At 39.7% G+C, this 16,468-nt stretch overlaps 1 long non-coding RNA gene across 2 annotated transcripts in view; it reads right to left on the bottom strand.

Annotated features, from left to right (window-relative positions):
* The window catches only part of LOC105748663 (uncharacterized), a 33,543-nt gene extending 31,726 nt beyond the window's left edge, over nt 1-1,817 (bottom strand). For both annotated transcript variants that reach the window (XR_007475942.1, XR_007475943.1), the window contains exon 1: nt 1,720-1,817. This is a non-coding gene — a long non-coding RNA (uncharacterized LOC105748663). The remainder of the gene's footprint in view (nt 1-1,719) is intronic.
* Nucleotides 1,818-16,468: the final 14,651 nt, after the last annotated feature.

Below are 16,468 nucleotides of genomic sequence, written 5' to 3'. Positions count from 1 at the left end.
CGGGCTTCTCGTTGCGGTGGCTTCTCTTTGTTGTAGAGCACGGGCTCTAGGCACGTGGGCTTCAGTAGTTGTGCCTCTCAGGCTGTAGAGCGCAGGCTCAGTAGCTGTGGCGCACGGGTTTAGCTGCCCTGCGGCATGTGGGATCTTCCTGGACCAGGGCTGCATTGGCAGGCGGATTCTTAACCACTGCACCACCAGGGAAGCCCAATCCTTCTGTTTTCTTAACCACTTCTATTATTGTTCATTACATTTCCCTCCCATTCATTAACTCTATTCTGTTCAGAGTCCAGAAGTAGAGACCACTGACTAATGATGACCTTGAGTGAGATCACTGCTAATTAGAAATGATCATATCTGTGAAAAGCACTTCCCTTGAACTCATAAAACAACCACAGTAGAATCTTAAGTACCTATAGTGTGCAACACACTATGCGCATATAAGGAAGTACCAGTATAGGAAGAGCACTGAACTCTTAGCACCAATGGATCTGGATTCTAATTTTGTTCGTGTGGGCAGGTCAGCCTCCTGGCCTCAGTTTCTTCTCTGCTAAATAGTTGAGCATAGTGTGACCAACTATCCCTATTTGTCTAGAATTCCCAGGCTCAGCACTGAAAGTTCTGTGTCCCAGGAAACTCAGTACCAGGTGAGCCAGGATGGTTAGTTCCCCTCTTGGACAGGCTATCTGAGACCCTTTCTGGTTCCGACAGTTCTGGGTCAAAGCCTCAGGTGCTTCTCAAGGCATGTTGTCTATGCCCTTTTGAGAGTGTGGACTGAGTCACAGAGAGACAGGGTAGTGGCTATATGCAAAGAACTTGTAAGGCTTCCTGCCTCCTGAGCTGTGACTCACGGGGGATGCTGCAGGCCATCATTCCTAACATCTCAGGGAAGCAGATCAGCTGAGAATGGTACACTCAGGCAAGAGACATTCTTAGGTTTCTCAGTGGGAAAGAAATTCAAAAACAACGGATTAATGAGAGGAATTTGTAGCAAATGTTGAGGCTGCCAGCATTTTTGCAAGTGAGCCAATGACCTTTTAAGCTATATCTACAACTGACTAGCTTCTTGGCCACCATCCCAATGAAGGTTCCTTTCCCAGTTTAAACTACATTCAAAACTGGCTTGGCAGCAAGGCTTTTAGCATCCTCAGATACAGACTTACTCCAGCAGGAGAGCATATGAAATCAACTTTCTAATAAAAGCTTAAAAAACATTTTTTTTAACACAAAAAACAAACAAACCAAAAAAACCCAACAGCAACAGAGCGAGTGACTGCCACTGCTAATGTCGACAACTGAATCTGTTGTCCTATTTTCATGAGTTTCAAGAAAAGGATCCTAGGGTCTTCCCTGGTGGTTCAGTGGTTAAGACTCTGTACTTCCACTGCAGGGGGCACGGGTCTGATCCCTGGTCGGGGAACTAAGAATCCGCATGCCAGGTGGCACGGCCAAAAAAAAAAAAAAAAAAAAAAGCAACAAAAAAAGGATCTTAGCTTAACTTGAATCGATAGGGAACACAGCTGAACTCTAGGTCTTGAGTGGATTTACCACACTGCAAAGGACTACAGAGGTTGACCCTGAGTTGACTCTGAAAAGAGATGCAGCTTGCTGTAGATTTATATTTAATTTAAAAGCAAATTTCATAATCACCTTGCTCATTTTTCTGTGTGCCTCATTTCATTTTGTCTTTATGTTTAAGATTAACACCTATTTCAATCTCACCTTCTAGAATTATGGCCTAATTCCCTTCTCAGTCATTCTTCTTAAACAGCTGGATCCAAAACACAAGCCCCAAATACTTATTGAGTGGTGATAGGATGAACGTACATGGAGAAAGTCAAAAGAGCTAGATTAATACAAGCTATTTAAGGAACTTAGAAACAAATCAAGGAACTTCTCTAACTCAACAAATTAAGATAGCAGTTATGTAAAGTCTCTTACCCACCCTTGGCCAATCAAAAATACAGTAAAATGAAGTTAAACCGGTTTAAGAAGTATGTGCCAAATAGTAGTATTTCCCCCAACCAAATTTACTTCTCTCCCCTTTCTGTTAGCTCTACTTTAGTAGAATCTAAGGCTATTAACAAAGGAAACTTTTAGCCACAAGTTCATGAGTTAATTATCTGGAGACTAATCATGACTCAAATGAGAATTCCTGTTTACACATACCCACAACAGCAGTAAAGGGATCTAATAGCATGAATAGCTACAGGAGATATTTTTGGTGATAAGAGGTCAACATGCGAGAGACTGGCTAAATAAGAAGGCTCTAGGCATGTGACTTTAAATTCTTTCAGTTGAAGAGTATCTATTATATGTTACTTAATAGACTGTGAGGAAATTAAAAGATATGTGCTGGTTTGCTTTGTCCACCCTGGCAGGTGGCCAAAGTTCTCATAATTGGCAAGACTGGGCCACCTGCCCCGTCCCCTGGCCTTTGGGTTTGTTAACCTCTCATCTATGGAGCTGAGGAGAGCTTTTAACTTCTTTAAATCCTACCTGGGAAGGAATTTCTTTTGAATTTTTGAATTTTATTTAATTTTTTTATACAGCAGGTTCTTATTACTTATCCATTTTATACATATTAGTGTATATATGTCAATCCCAATCTCCCAATTCATCACACCACCCCCCCCCACCCGCCGCTTCCCCTGCTTGGTGTCCATACGTTTGTTCTCTACATCTGTGTCTCAATTTCTGCCCTGCAAACCAGTTCACCTGTACCATTTTTCTAGGTTCCACATATACGCATTAATATATGATATTTGTTTTTCTCTTTCTGACTTACTTCACTCTGTATGACAGTCTCTAGATTCATCCACATCTCTACAAATGACCCAATTTCATTCCTTTTTATGGCTGAGTAATATTCCATTGTATATATGTACCACATCTTCTTTATCCATTCCACTGCTGATGGACATTTAGGTTGCTTCCATGTCCTGGCTATTGTAAATAGTGCTGCTATGAACATTGGGGTGTGTGCATTTTTTGAATTACTGTTTTCTCTGGGTATATGCCCAGTAGTGGAATTGCTGGGTCATATGGTAGTTCTATTTTTAGATTTTTAAGGAACCTCCATACTGTTCCCCACAGTGGCTGTATCAATTTACATTCTCACCAGCAGTACAAGAGCGTTCCTTTTCTCCACACCCTCTCCAGCATTTATTGTCTGGGGATTTTTTAACGGTGCGATTCTGATGGGTGTGAAGGGATACCTCACTGTAGTTTTGATTTGCATTTCTTTAACAATTAGTGATGCTGAGCATCTTTTCATGTGTTTTTTTTTGTTTTTTTGTTTTTTTTTTTTTGCGGTACGCAGGCCTCTCACTGCTGTGGCCTCTCCTGTTGCAGAGCACAGGCTCCGGACGCGCAGGCTCAGCGGCCATGGCTCACGGGCCCAGCCGCTCCACGGCATGTGGGATCTTCCCGGACCGGGGCACGAACCCGTGTCCCCTGCATCGGCAGGCCGACTCTCAACCACTGCACCACCACGGATGCCCTCTTTTCATGTGTTTGTTGGCCATTTGTATGTCTAAGAAATTTTAAACAAAAAACAAAGAAAATTCAGAAGAAATATGATGAAAGGAAAAAGAATGCTCAAATCAGCAGTCTTCTAGAGGAGCAGTTCCAGCAGGACAAGCTTCTTGCATGCATCACTTTTAGACCAGGCCAGTGTGGCCAAGCAGATGGCTATGTGCTGGAGGGCAAGGAGCTGGAGCTCTATCTAAGGAAAATCAAGGCCCAGAAAGGCAGATGAGTCCTCCTCCTTCCTATCTTAGTCCATGTAATAAAGGTGTTTATTGTTCTTAAAAAAAGAAAAAAGTAGAGAGCTTGATCGTAATTATATAAAAAATGCAAAGCAAAAATATGGAAAGAAATAGAATAAAACATTAACTGAATTGCTTCTAGGTGACAGAAAAAAAGGTGTATCAGTCAAGGTTCTTAGTTGCATATACATAAAACTTTAAATGAAAAGAAAAATGAGAATTTACTGAAGGCTCTCATGGGTTCAATGAGTCAATGGGAAAGGAACACCAAACTTAGAAGACATGCAGGAGTCAAGACAGCTCTGGAAGACCAAGCAGTAGGAAGCTGCTGGACATTGCCCCCATTGATCACTGCCACAGCTAGCACAATCGAACCATCACAGGCCATCTGGCTAGAGTAGGGTCCGGGCAGGAGCATCTCATTGGCTAAGCCAAGATCATATCTCACACTGGCTGCAGAAGGGCTACAGTTCAAGAAAAAGGAAGATGTTCCCACATAAGGTTCCACTGTGGGAAGCAGAGCATTGCATCTCATGTACATGATTATAAACAATAAAGGATTTCTCCCATAAAGGAAGAAGAGTTGGAAACTGGACAACCAAAAAATATGACAAAAGTCCACAACAATTTTTTCTGTTTTCAACACTCTACAAATCATCTTCACAGAACCTGTATGTGAAAACTGATAAAATAAACCAATACAACTTTTCTCTTCCTTATAGCATGATGGGTAGGAGAATAATGCCACCCCAAAATATGACTGTAGGAGTTCAGAACATGCTACTCCAAAATGTGCCATTTTGGTACATTGGTTATTTTGAGCTGTTAGCATTTGAAAAGCAGCAAATGCAGGGGGAGGCTTTCATTGAACTCTCCTTATCTGCCTAAAGACATCCTCCAAAAAGAAACCCGGTTGTCATAAATCCCCACCCTGCGAATTTAATCAACCAGGGAAGATTGACTCTTATCACAGAAGAGGAGACTAGAAATTGAAACCACACCCAGACAAACTGTCACTCACATTTATTTTTCTAAAGGCCCATTCACCTTTCCTAAAAATCATTTACTCATCCCTAAGATGCCTACATCTCCCATCCTCTTTCCCTATTAAACTGGTATTTAATCCTGAATTCTAAGACACCTCAGTGATTACTTATTTTTCCCTGGGTATCTTCCATGTATCCATGAGGTATACGTGTTGATAAACTTCTGTTTTTCTTCTGTTTTGTTAATCTGCCTTTTATTTCAGGGGTCTCAGCTAAGAACTCAGAAGGGTAGAGGAAAAATTATTTTTCCTCCCCTACAAGCACTGTGGTAAATTAACAAGGATTTGTTTTCAATCTTTAAGACGTGTCTGAAATTGGTATAAAATCTTTATCAAATTAAGAAAGCTCTATACTCCAACTCTGCTAAGAGTTCTTGCTTTTTTTTTAAATTAATTAATTTGTTTTCACTGCATTGAGTCTTCATTGCTGCCTGCAGGCTTTCTCTAGTTGCAGCGAATGGGGACTACTCTTCATTGCGGTGCACGGGGCTTCTCATTGGGGTGGCTTCTCTTGTTGCGGAGCATGGGCTCTAGGCGCACAGGCTTCAGTAGTTGTGGCACGTGGGCTCCATAGTTGTGGCACACGGGCTTAGTTGCTCTGTGGCATGTGGGATCTTCCCGGATCAGGGCTCACATCCGTGTCCCCTGCATTGGCAGGTAGATTCTTAACCACTGAGCCACCAGGGAAGTCTCAGAGTTCTTGCTTTTTAAAAAAATCATAAATAGGCACTAAGACTTATCCAGTGTTTTCTTCTCAATTTAGATAATGATTTTTCTACTTTAGGTTCTTAATGTAGTAAATTACACTGGTAGATTTTCCACTTTTGAACCAGTATGGCTTTACTAGAATAAACTACTAGATTTTGATGTATGATTTTTTAAATACTTTTTTTGGATTTGTTTAGCTAATACTTTATTTAGATTTTTTTTTTTTTGCACTTACATTCATAAGTGTTTGGGGTCAATAATTTTCTTTTCATGTATTGTCCTTATTTTTAAATAAATTTATTTATTTTTAATTTATTTTTGGCTGCATTGGGTCTTTGTTGCTGCGTGTGGGCTTTCTCTAGTTGTGGCGAGCAGGGGCTACTCTTCATTGCGATGCGTGGGCTTCTCACTGCGGTGGCTTCTCTTGTTGCGGAGCACGGGCTCTAGGTGCGTGGGCTTCAGTAGTTGTGACACGCGGGCTCTAGAGCTCAGACTCAGTAGTTGTGGTGCACAGGCTTAGTTGCTCCAAGGCATGTGGAATCTTCCCGGACCAGGGATAGAACCCGTGTCCCCTGCATTGGTAGGCAGATTCTTAACCACTGTGCCACCGGAGAAGTCCATTATCTAGTTTTTGAATCAAGACTTTTGGCCTCTGGAAAAGTCCCTATCACAAGAAAAAAAATATTTTTTTGCAACTATATATGGTGACAGTTATTAGCTAGAATTATTGTGGTGATCATTCCACAATATATACAAATATCAAATCACTATGTTCTACACCTGAAACTAACAGGTGTACAACACCTATTATAGAAAACTATACAATGTTATATGTCAATTATACCTCAATTTTAAAAAACTGAATATAAATAAATGAATGAACAAATGAAAAAAAGACTTTGGCCTTCAAAATGAACTGGCCATTTCTGAACTTTTCTATTTTCTAGAACAGTTTGCATGAGATAGATATTAAGTATGCTTTGAAGATTTGGTAGAACTCATTAATGAAATCAGTTAGGGCTGGCATTCTTTTTGGAGGGCAAATATTTGATGGCCATCTGAATTTCTTTAATACTTAGCTTTAATTAGTTTCTTTAAACCTGCTACCAGAAGTTGTGATTTTAAATTTTAAAAACTAGTTGAGGGCTTCCCTGGTGGCAGTGGTTAAGAATCTGTCTGCCAATGTAGGGGACACAGGTTCTATCCCTGGTTCGGGAAGATCCCACATGCCATGGAGCAACTAAGCCCGTGTGCCACAACTACTGAGTGTGCGCTCTAGAGCCTGTGGGACACAACTACTGAAGCCTGCATGCCTAGAGCACATGCTCTTCAACAAGAGAAGCCACCGCAATGAGAAGACCACGCCCGGCAACAAAGAGTAGCCCCCGCTTGCCGCAACTAGAGAAAGACCACGCAGCTACAAAGACCCAATGCAGCCAAAAATAAATAAATAAAATTAATTTATTAAAAAAACTAGTTGATAGTCAATTATTCCTCAATTTTTAAAAGATTAAAAAATACAATAAAAAATTAAAAAGTTAAAGAAAGTTGATAGACATTTTAAGATAAGGATTCGTTAAAAAAAAAAAAAGTTGTACAAAATCCAAGTGTTTCTGGGCTCACTGAATGCTGTTTCTCAGTGCCAGAAACAAATACTGTGATGCGTATAGAGATGAGAGTATACATACTATACTTTCTGCACCCAGGAATTCAGAACGTTGAAGTGGACTTGTATTTACTTGTCCCCTCTTTCTGAGAACATAGAACTTCATCAGAGCCTTAAGAAATACAACCAATGAGGCTATGAGGTATTTCTGGTGAAATATGGCAGAGCTATTTCCAGGAAACAGGTTCCTTCCCCTCAGCGTAGGAGAGAACTCTGCTTTCTCACCCAAGAAGTCTGAAAAAACTATTTGTTGATAAGAAGTATATCAAGAAATTAGAAAAATGACTTACCCTGCTATTCCAGTTGCTGGCTGAAAAAAGACACTGGAGATCTCATAAGCTGGAAGCTTTTCTGATCAATCTCAGAAGTCTTGTATGCCCTGCCAGGATCACTATTTTAAGCCTATTCCTGGGGCTCTGTGCCATCTTTGCCTCAGACAAGGGAACTGAAACCCTCGGCCTTTTCTCCATAGCCAAGGGGGATTTTTATCTACCTCCTTCACTCCTCTTCTCCCTTCTCCCATTGAATAGTCTGTGTTTCTCAGGTTGTTTCACGTTCAGTCGAGGGTAGTGTGTAAGATGGCATGTCCGCCTGCCGAGATCCAAAACTCTGGGGAAGACTTGTCTCCCAGTATGAGGAAGGTAGGAGAGGTGAGGTGGTGGGTACGCGCCATATAACTACAATAGAGGGGAAGTGTGTTTCTGACCTCCCAAATTGGATGTATGAATGTATTTCAAACAAAACAAAATTTAAAAAAAACATGGTTAAACAGTGATTAGAGTCTCAAACTACCAGCACAGCCTTACATTTTGGGGATATTAACTACAAGTACCCTGGAAGCTGGAATTAGAGGCCTAGTACCTTCTATAGTATAACATCCCCATCTAGCCTGTGAACCCACTCACCATTTGGAGCACTGTATGAGAAAATGCTTTCTAAGTCCCAAATCTTAGGAAAATAAACCAGAGAAACAAATTAATGACTCCCCACTACCTTACTCTTACACTGATGTGGGACTCTACAATTTGTCTACTCAGGTAAATGTGCTGACTTCATGCATTTCCAATGCATATACATTTCTACTGCAAAAGACAGACTTAGATAAATTTTTAAATCTATTTTTTAAAGTTTTGATAATCCTCAGTGACAATAGGGGTGCTGAGAAACAGGCACGCACATATGCCATTGGTAGGAGTGTAAATTGGTGCAACATATTGGAGGCCAATTAAGTGATACCTATTTTTTTTAAGTAATACCTATTTTTAAAAATATATATGAGCAACATAAATGTCCGTTACTAAGGCTATGATTAAAGCATACTAATATAAATATTGCAATAATATGAAACTAATTTTTTAAATGTAGCGAATCAATTGTACTGTTGTGTGAAAATGCCCAACAAACACTTAATTGTTAAAAAAAAGTTGCAGAATAGAATGCATATTATGCTCTTATTTATGATTTTATTAATAGATCATATATATTTATTTGTATACAAGTTGTTTTATTTGTTGAAGCATGTATGTGTGTGTGCATGTATTTGGTTTTATAAGCATGGACATTTTCCAGAAGGATATATAAGAAACTATTAATGGTGAGTAAGAACTGGGACCAGGAAATCACGTCATACCATTCTTTACTGCTGAATTTTCTTGCACGAACACAAAATTTATCCTTTAAAATACTGATGAATTGGGACTTCCCTGGCGGCGCAGTGGTTAAGAATCTGCCTGACAATGCAGGAGATATGGGTTCGAGTCCTGGCTGGGAAGATCCCACATGCCGTAGAGTAATTAAGCCCCCGAGCCACAACTACTGAGCACGCATGCCACAAGTACTGAAGCCCAAGCACCTAGAGCCTGTGCTCTGTAACAAGAGAAGCCACCGCAATGACAAGCCCACGCACTGCAACAAAGAGTTTGCCGCAACTAGAGAAAAGCCCGTGCGCAGCAATGAAGACCCAACACGGCCAAAAATAAAAACAAACAAATAAATAAATTTATTAAAAAAAAAAAAAGAAAAGAACTCAATTGTCATAAATCCCTTGCCTTGGAGCAACTATTATCCCTGTAGATGATAAGTCGCCACACCCACCCCTACACAGACTTTCTCCTAAGAGCCCATTCAGCTTTCTAAAAGATCATTTGTTTTCCCCTCAGTGCCCTTTCTCCCCAGACCCTTATTAAGAAGTCAGCTGTTTTCGTTTAAGCGCGTTTCTCTCTCTTTCCCTTAGTAAGGTGTTATATATGTCCCAAATTCTAATTCCATCCAAATTCCACCTCTTTGAGTCACATTTTCTGTGAACTCCAGCGTATCCTTACTTGAATAAAAATCTGTCTTTTCTTTTGCTAACTTGCTGTTTGTCAGTTTACTCTGAAGACTCTCAAGCACAGAATCTAAAAGGGTACAGGAAAAGTTTTTCCTCCCCAGCAGTACCAAACTATAGTAACAGTTGTATTCTCTTCTACCACACACTTGCAGTAAAGAACAAAACAGTTTCACTTAAGAATGCCCTTGATGAAGCAGTAAAAAGTATTGTTTTTATTAAATCTTGACCCTTGTATACACATGTTTTTAACATGACTGTGTGGTGAAATGGGAAATACACAGAATGTCCTTCTGCTACATTGCACTTCTGCCACAAAGCACTAGAGGAATTGAGCTGTGAGCTAAACTAGCCGCCTTTTTTCTTTTTAATTAAAAGAACTACTAACAGACAGCCATCTTATTTGCCCCTGGGCTTTAGGCTGGTATTTTCTACCAAAGGAACAAAGTGAGCCTGCTAGTTAAAAATAAAGAAATAAGCAAGTGACATTTGTTGCCAATGATAAAATATAGCTTTTTGGAAAAACTGTACAGCTTCCTGATGTGTTAACTTTTCTGATGAGATCAATGGTGACAACCAATGTCATCTTTTAATATTATATAGTGAAAGATGTTAACATTTGGAAGATCTGCATAACTCACTCAGTGAGCCAATATTTTTCTGAATGGCCAGCAAATTCATGCAAGGGTAGAGGATCCATTCTAAGTTCAGCACAGATGAATGGATTTTAATGTAACGATAGACAAAAAGTTCATTTATGTGGTTTCAGCTTCCACACTGCAACTAGACTATAAATTACCACTTGTTGAGTTTTAGTATAGTACCTGCTTAAAAAAAAAAATCCAGCTGTGTAAATTTGAAGATCTAATTGGCTTTACTCAACAATTCATGAATTGGAGGGCATCCCACCTAGAAAGCAGAAGGGCACTCTGATGGGTTGAACAAAATGTAAGGTTTTTAAAGGCAGAAGGAAGGTGGGGCAAGGAAGCTATTAACAAAGGAAAAGAAAGGATTGTTTCAGGCCAGGTCACCTTCTTCTAGGGGAAGGATGAGGGTCTACCATGCAGATTACCTGTTCTTCCTTTCTCAGGGGAGGAGGGTGATATAGAGAGGACCCATGTGACTGATTACCTCACTGGTGCTGACTAGAAAATTCCAGACTGGCAGATTAAGATTACATTCCTGGGTAAGGTCAAAACTACTATTACATCAGGTATTTAGTCTAGGTTTGGTATCATAAGCTTCAGCATAAGTGACACCATTTGGGGCCTGTGGTTTTCTCTTTAACATACCCTAAAAGAGTATCCACAAATTATCTGAAAGTAACACGTAAACAAAAGCACTTTTTGGTTTTCAATAATATTTAAGAACATAAAGAGGTCCTGAAATCAAGAAGTTTGAGAACCACTGTTCTAGCTATTCTTACAAATCTACTTCTCCCTTTTACCTTCATAAACTCTCCAAGTTCTTCTAAAGACTCAAGGTAAGCAAAAGACAGAGAAACTTCTAGGCCACTTTTATTATCTGTGTTGATACCTCCTCTGAGGAAAAGAACTAACTGCCTGATTAGGATGGGGGAAAAGAGAAAGAAAAGTTAATATCTCAAAATATTACCTAGCACACATGTAAAGCAATTTGCATAGTGCCTGCTCCAAGCAGCGCTCAATATGGCTGGTATCACCGTCATCATCTTCATCTTCATCACAGTTATGATTATTTCATCTTGTCCATGTTTCTAATGGTATTATATGCCAATGACTCTTGTATTTCCAAACTCTTGAGACAATGTATCCTAGAGTCTTTTAAATTCAGATCTTTCCATTTCCTTATGATTCAAAATACTGTCACCTCCCCAGACAGAGTGGGAGCCTGTGATGCTTGTAAATAGGTCACACTTGCAGAGATGTTTCCTCTTTTATGCCTGGGGAGAGTTTAGGTTTTGAAATTATTATCTCTCTGAAGGTCTTTTACATATATATATATATATATTTTTTTTAATTTTTACTTTATTGAAGTATAATTAACTTACAATGTTGTGTTACTTTCAGGTGTATCTCTGAAGGTCTTTTAAATCAGGGGATGTTCTTAAGCAGAAAGACTGAACTAGAAATTATAAACGAAAACCAGAAAGCACGGCAAGGAAAGGATTCACTAACTGACCTCCCACCATCCCTGAAACAAAAAGATTCTCGGGTAGAAAGCTCATAAATGAGGAATAAGTACTAGGAACAATGCTTCCTATCACAATTTCAATGGAATTTGTAGAAATGTGATTCAACAGATTTCTGAACCACAGGTAGCATGTGAGAATGAAAAACTGACAGACCTTGAAACTGGAGAGGACTGGGTTCAAATTCTGACTTAGGGACTTCCCTGGTGGAGCAGTGGTTAAGAATCCACCTGCCAAGGCAGGGGACATGGGTTCGAGCCCTGGTCCGGGAAGATCCTACATGCTGCGGAGAAAGTAAACCCGTGTGCCACAACTACTGAGCCTGTGCTCTAGAGCCCGAGAGCCACAACTACTGAGCCCACGTGCCACAACTACTGAAGCCCACACGCGTAGAGCCCATGCTCCACAACAAGGGAAGCCACCACAATGAGAAGCCGGCACACTGCAATGAAGAGTAGCCCGCGCTCGCCAAAGACAAAGACAAACAGCTAGACAAAGCCGACGTGCAGCAACGAAGACCCAACTCAGCCAAAAATAAATACATAAATAAATTTAAATAAGTAAATTAATTAATTAATTAAAAAAATAAAAATTCAAATTCTGACTTAGCCCTTTACTGTATGTGTGATGTTAGTAAAAGGTTGGCTCTCCAAGCCCTAGTTTTCTGTTCAATGTGGATTCCACATGGCTCAATTTCATACTGAAAGAAACAAGGCCTAGTAGCCAAAACTCTTTCAAGAGGAATTCCCATCTTTTTACTTGCTTTTCTCAAAGAACATCCTTTTTAAAAGATCCAATGTGTCACCCACAGCAATACTTAAAACCCTCCTTTTTCTTCTTTCTCATTCTCCCAAAGCTGCTCCAAAGCCCATTCTCCAAACCTCCACAAATCCCTCCTCATCCCTAGTCAGCTTGGCTAGTGTTTTATTTGTAACTTCTTTCTCCCTCCCCCACCCCCTTAGTTCTTTATTATGAATATTATTTTCAATTTCAAATTCTGTCCAATTTGCCCTTGGACTGCATTCTCCATAACAAGGGAACCCTGCCCCCCCACCCTGCCAGCAAGCCAACATCCTACCCTGCTTCCCCAAGCCTGGACCTATGCAGACTCCCCCTCTCCATTCTCTTAAACTTGAATCACAAAAACCTAAGGACCTTCACATCATCTGAAATTTGGCAGAGCCTTTGTAAAGTTAATTTTTCTCCAAAGATGGATCTTAAAAATGCCTCAACCCCCATAGATCTGGAGCCAAAGTCATGTCAGTTTAACTTGAATGCTCAGTGACTCAAGAAAAGGATTACCAGCAACTTGATATTTTTCCCCTTTAGATTTTTTTCCAGAATAAATTAAATTAGAATCCCTCTCAGTCTTCACTCTTTTTTTTCTTGGCTGTGCCACATGGCTTGTGGGATCTTAGTTTCCCGAACAAGGATTGAACCCCAGCCCTCGGCAGTGAGAGCGCAGAATCCTAACCACTGGACGGCCAGGTAATTCCCAATCTTCACTCTTTTAAGTAATATCTATTTTTAAATGATTAGTTGTCAAAAAAGAAAACAAAAACAGAAAAAGCCCAAAGAACCAGAGTAGAAGGGAGGAAATTCTTCCTAGAAGTGGAGGAGAGGGAAGAAACTAAAGTGGGAAGGACAAAATTCTCTCTAAAGATCAAAGAGGGAAGAATGCACACACAAGATTAATACATCTTGTTGTTATAAAGCAATGTTAGTGCAATAAAAATTTTTTAAATAGAAAGTAAATCTTGTGTCTGCATCAAGAGTTGTTGTAAAGATTAAATGAACTGATGTATAGTACCACACATATAAAAGAACTTCCACAAATATATGACCCTTTCTGCATCTCCTGATTCTTAATCCCAGCCATTCATTCAACAAACATTTACTGAAATCCTATTTTGGATGCTACAGGAGATATAAAGTGAACATGTAACAGTGAAGGGCAAAATCTGACTCCATGTTGGATCTGTTTCTTTGACTTTAACCTTTGCTTTTTGTTGCTTTTGTTATTATAATCACACATAATGGCCTGCCACAGGGAACCCTGCTCCTCTGCCTGTTAAACTACAGTGCCTTTGTTCTGCTCACAGAGAGACATTCTGACCCTGTCCACCTGTGAATGGCTGCAGAAAAGAAGAAATTAACACATCCCCTCCTCAATTCGGCCAAGCAAGGAGATATTTTGCAAGATAAACGGCCTTTTTACTTTACTTCCTCACCTCCTCCCACTCTCTGTTCTATAAAAGAAACTGGCATCCAGACCCCAATAAGATGGTTTTTTGGGGACACTAGTCTGCCATCTTCTTGGTCTGCCGGCTTTCTGAATAAAGTTGCAATTCCTTGCCTCAACACTCACCTCCCCATTTATTGGCCTGTCGTACGGCAAGCAGAGCGAGCTTGGACTCGGTAACAAACAAAGCATGATCCTTTAGGCAGAACGTTAGAAATCAATCCTGGAGACAGGAAGAGCAGTTTGAAGCCTGCAATTGCTCAAGCAAACTTGCAAAGGACTTGAACTAAGCAATGAGAGACCCAATGAATGGGAAAGACACTGAATTGGTAGAATGGATTGAACTTGACTGATGATTTGAGGTGGAAACTTGAAAAATAGAGAGAGCTGAATTTCAGGCTTATATCCTGGTTTGAGAAAAGACTGGAGAAGGAACTGGTTGGACATATGATAATAAGTTTAAAGAACCAGCAGAACCTTCACAATAGCATGCAATTGGACATGCAGTTCTGCAACTCTGAGAAGAGTGGTTAAGTCCATTCAACAAACTTTTACTGACCAACCATGCTGTGCAAGAAGGCCCGAACAGGATGCAGAAGTTATCAAAATGAATCTTGTGCTAACTTGATTATGTGATAGAAATACAAATCTGTATCTTGTTTTTTTTCATTTATAAGATAAAAATGGCAATATTTATCCAGCTCCTAGAAATCTGAGCATTGTACAGTCATGGAGGGACACTTGAGATCTTTATGAGAAGCCCCTGAGACTCCTAGCGGGTCTTGGATTCTTTTTGAATTTTGCCTGTATATATTGATATATTAGTACAGGTTGATTCATATGGAATAGCTGATTTTCTACCATTTTGACTTACTAAAAAGGGCAATTTCCCATGGTTGGCCTAAACAAGGCTATGTGATGCAGAACACTTTAAAGGAGGATATTTCTGAAGATAATCACATTATTTTCCAAATCTGTTGGAGTGGCCATTGGTCCTAGAAGGTTATTACCTAATTTTACCACTGAGCTCAAGGATGGTTTAAGATTTCACTGAAATTTTAATAAGTATTCTAATTATAAAAGATGGTCTGCTGTGAGGAAAAAAATGCATTTTGTCTACGTTTTTAAAATTATAACACACATTCACATTGCACTTTACAATTTACAGAGTTTCTATCTACTCTTTCTTATCTTACATTCACAAGTATAGTGTGAGATAAAAAATGCCAAACTAATTATTCCCATTTTATATATGAGGAAATAGGCTCAGAGAGATTAACTGACCATGCAGGTTTTAAGTGGCAGAATGAGGAATTGAACCCAAGGCTAGAGAACCAGATAGACAAATTAGAAATAATGATATACATACACATAAGAATTTTTTATAAGAGGTTGGCTATTTTATGCTAATCTGGAGGCATTTCTATCTTTGTGCTGAGTATATTTTGAAATTAATTTACTTTTGTATGGAGGGGTGCCAGTGGAAAGGTGGACAGATATTGTTCTGAAGTAATTTCTTATTACCAGGCCATCATTCCCTTGTAGCATCTTCGTTCTTCTTATTGAGAGACTGACAAAGACTCTCTCCCTGACCAAACTTTAGTCAGGGTCCTCTGAATACTCTTCTCGACTAGGCCTTAACCTTTGGATTTCCATGTCTGTCTTTGCATCACCCACTTTTAGCAAGAATCCTGTTGAGTCACTTTAGAGGGTATCCCACACCCTTTATATCTGATCACCCTGGCTTACCTTCAGCAAGAATCCTATTAAGTCAGTTTAGCCAGAATCCCTCCTTACCTCTGATGTTTCCTCTTAGTGATATGCCATCCACTGACTCTCACACTCTTCCTTGGCTATAAATCCTCACTTGATCACACTGTATGTGGAACTGAGCCCAGTTCTACACCGAAGTCTCTCTTCCCCTATTGCAATAGTTCTTGAATAAAATCTGTTTATAATGATTGAACCACTCTCTGGTTCTGGCTTCTTTTAACCAGACATCCAGAAGTGACAGTGATTCTGATTTTCTCTTTTATTATAGTGGTGGACTCAATGATCAATTAAGGCTGAAAAGCCCAGCTGCTGTTTTCCTATGGTAAGTTGAAAAGTAGAAGTTGACCCGAAGAGGCTTACAAGGAACTTACTGAATCTGGTTTCAGATTTCCAAAGAAATATTGGAGGTGGTAGGAGAAAATAGGCACAGGGTTGCCAACTTTTTATTCAGACATATAAGAGCTTTAAAAAAAAGCCAACATATCACTATATCACCATACTTTCCTAAGAGAAGAGATATGGTAAAACTAAAAAATAGTAGGTTGGATATAATCTCAGAAGAGATTTCCCCTCAAAAATGAGAGTTGTGAATCTTACTCAGACATTCTCACTAGAGACCAGAGAAAACTTGGATATGTACTGGCACAGGTGAAAATCAAGACACCAGAGGGCCTTCTACATTCCTCTCACAGGGTTCAGAACACACTACCCATATTGAATATTTTAAGAAGGAATTTTAGAAATGGCAAGTGCAGGAAGGACTATCTGACC

This window comes from Orcinus orca, chromosome 2, assembly GCF_937001465.1.
Source record: "Orcinus orca chromosome 2, mOrcOrc1.1, whole genome shotgun sequence".
Lineage (NCBI taxonomy): Eukaryota > Metazoa > Chordata > Mammalia > Artiodactyla > Delphinidae > Orcinus > Orcinus orca.
The sequence above is the reverse complement of the archived record's forward strand: the minus strand, read 5'-3'. Positions and strand labels throughout refer to the sequence as shown.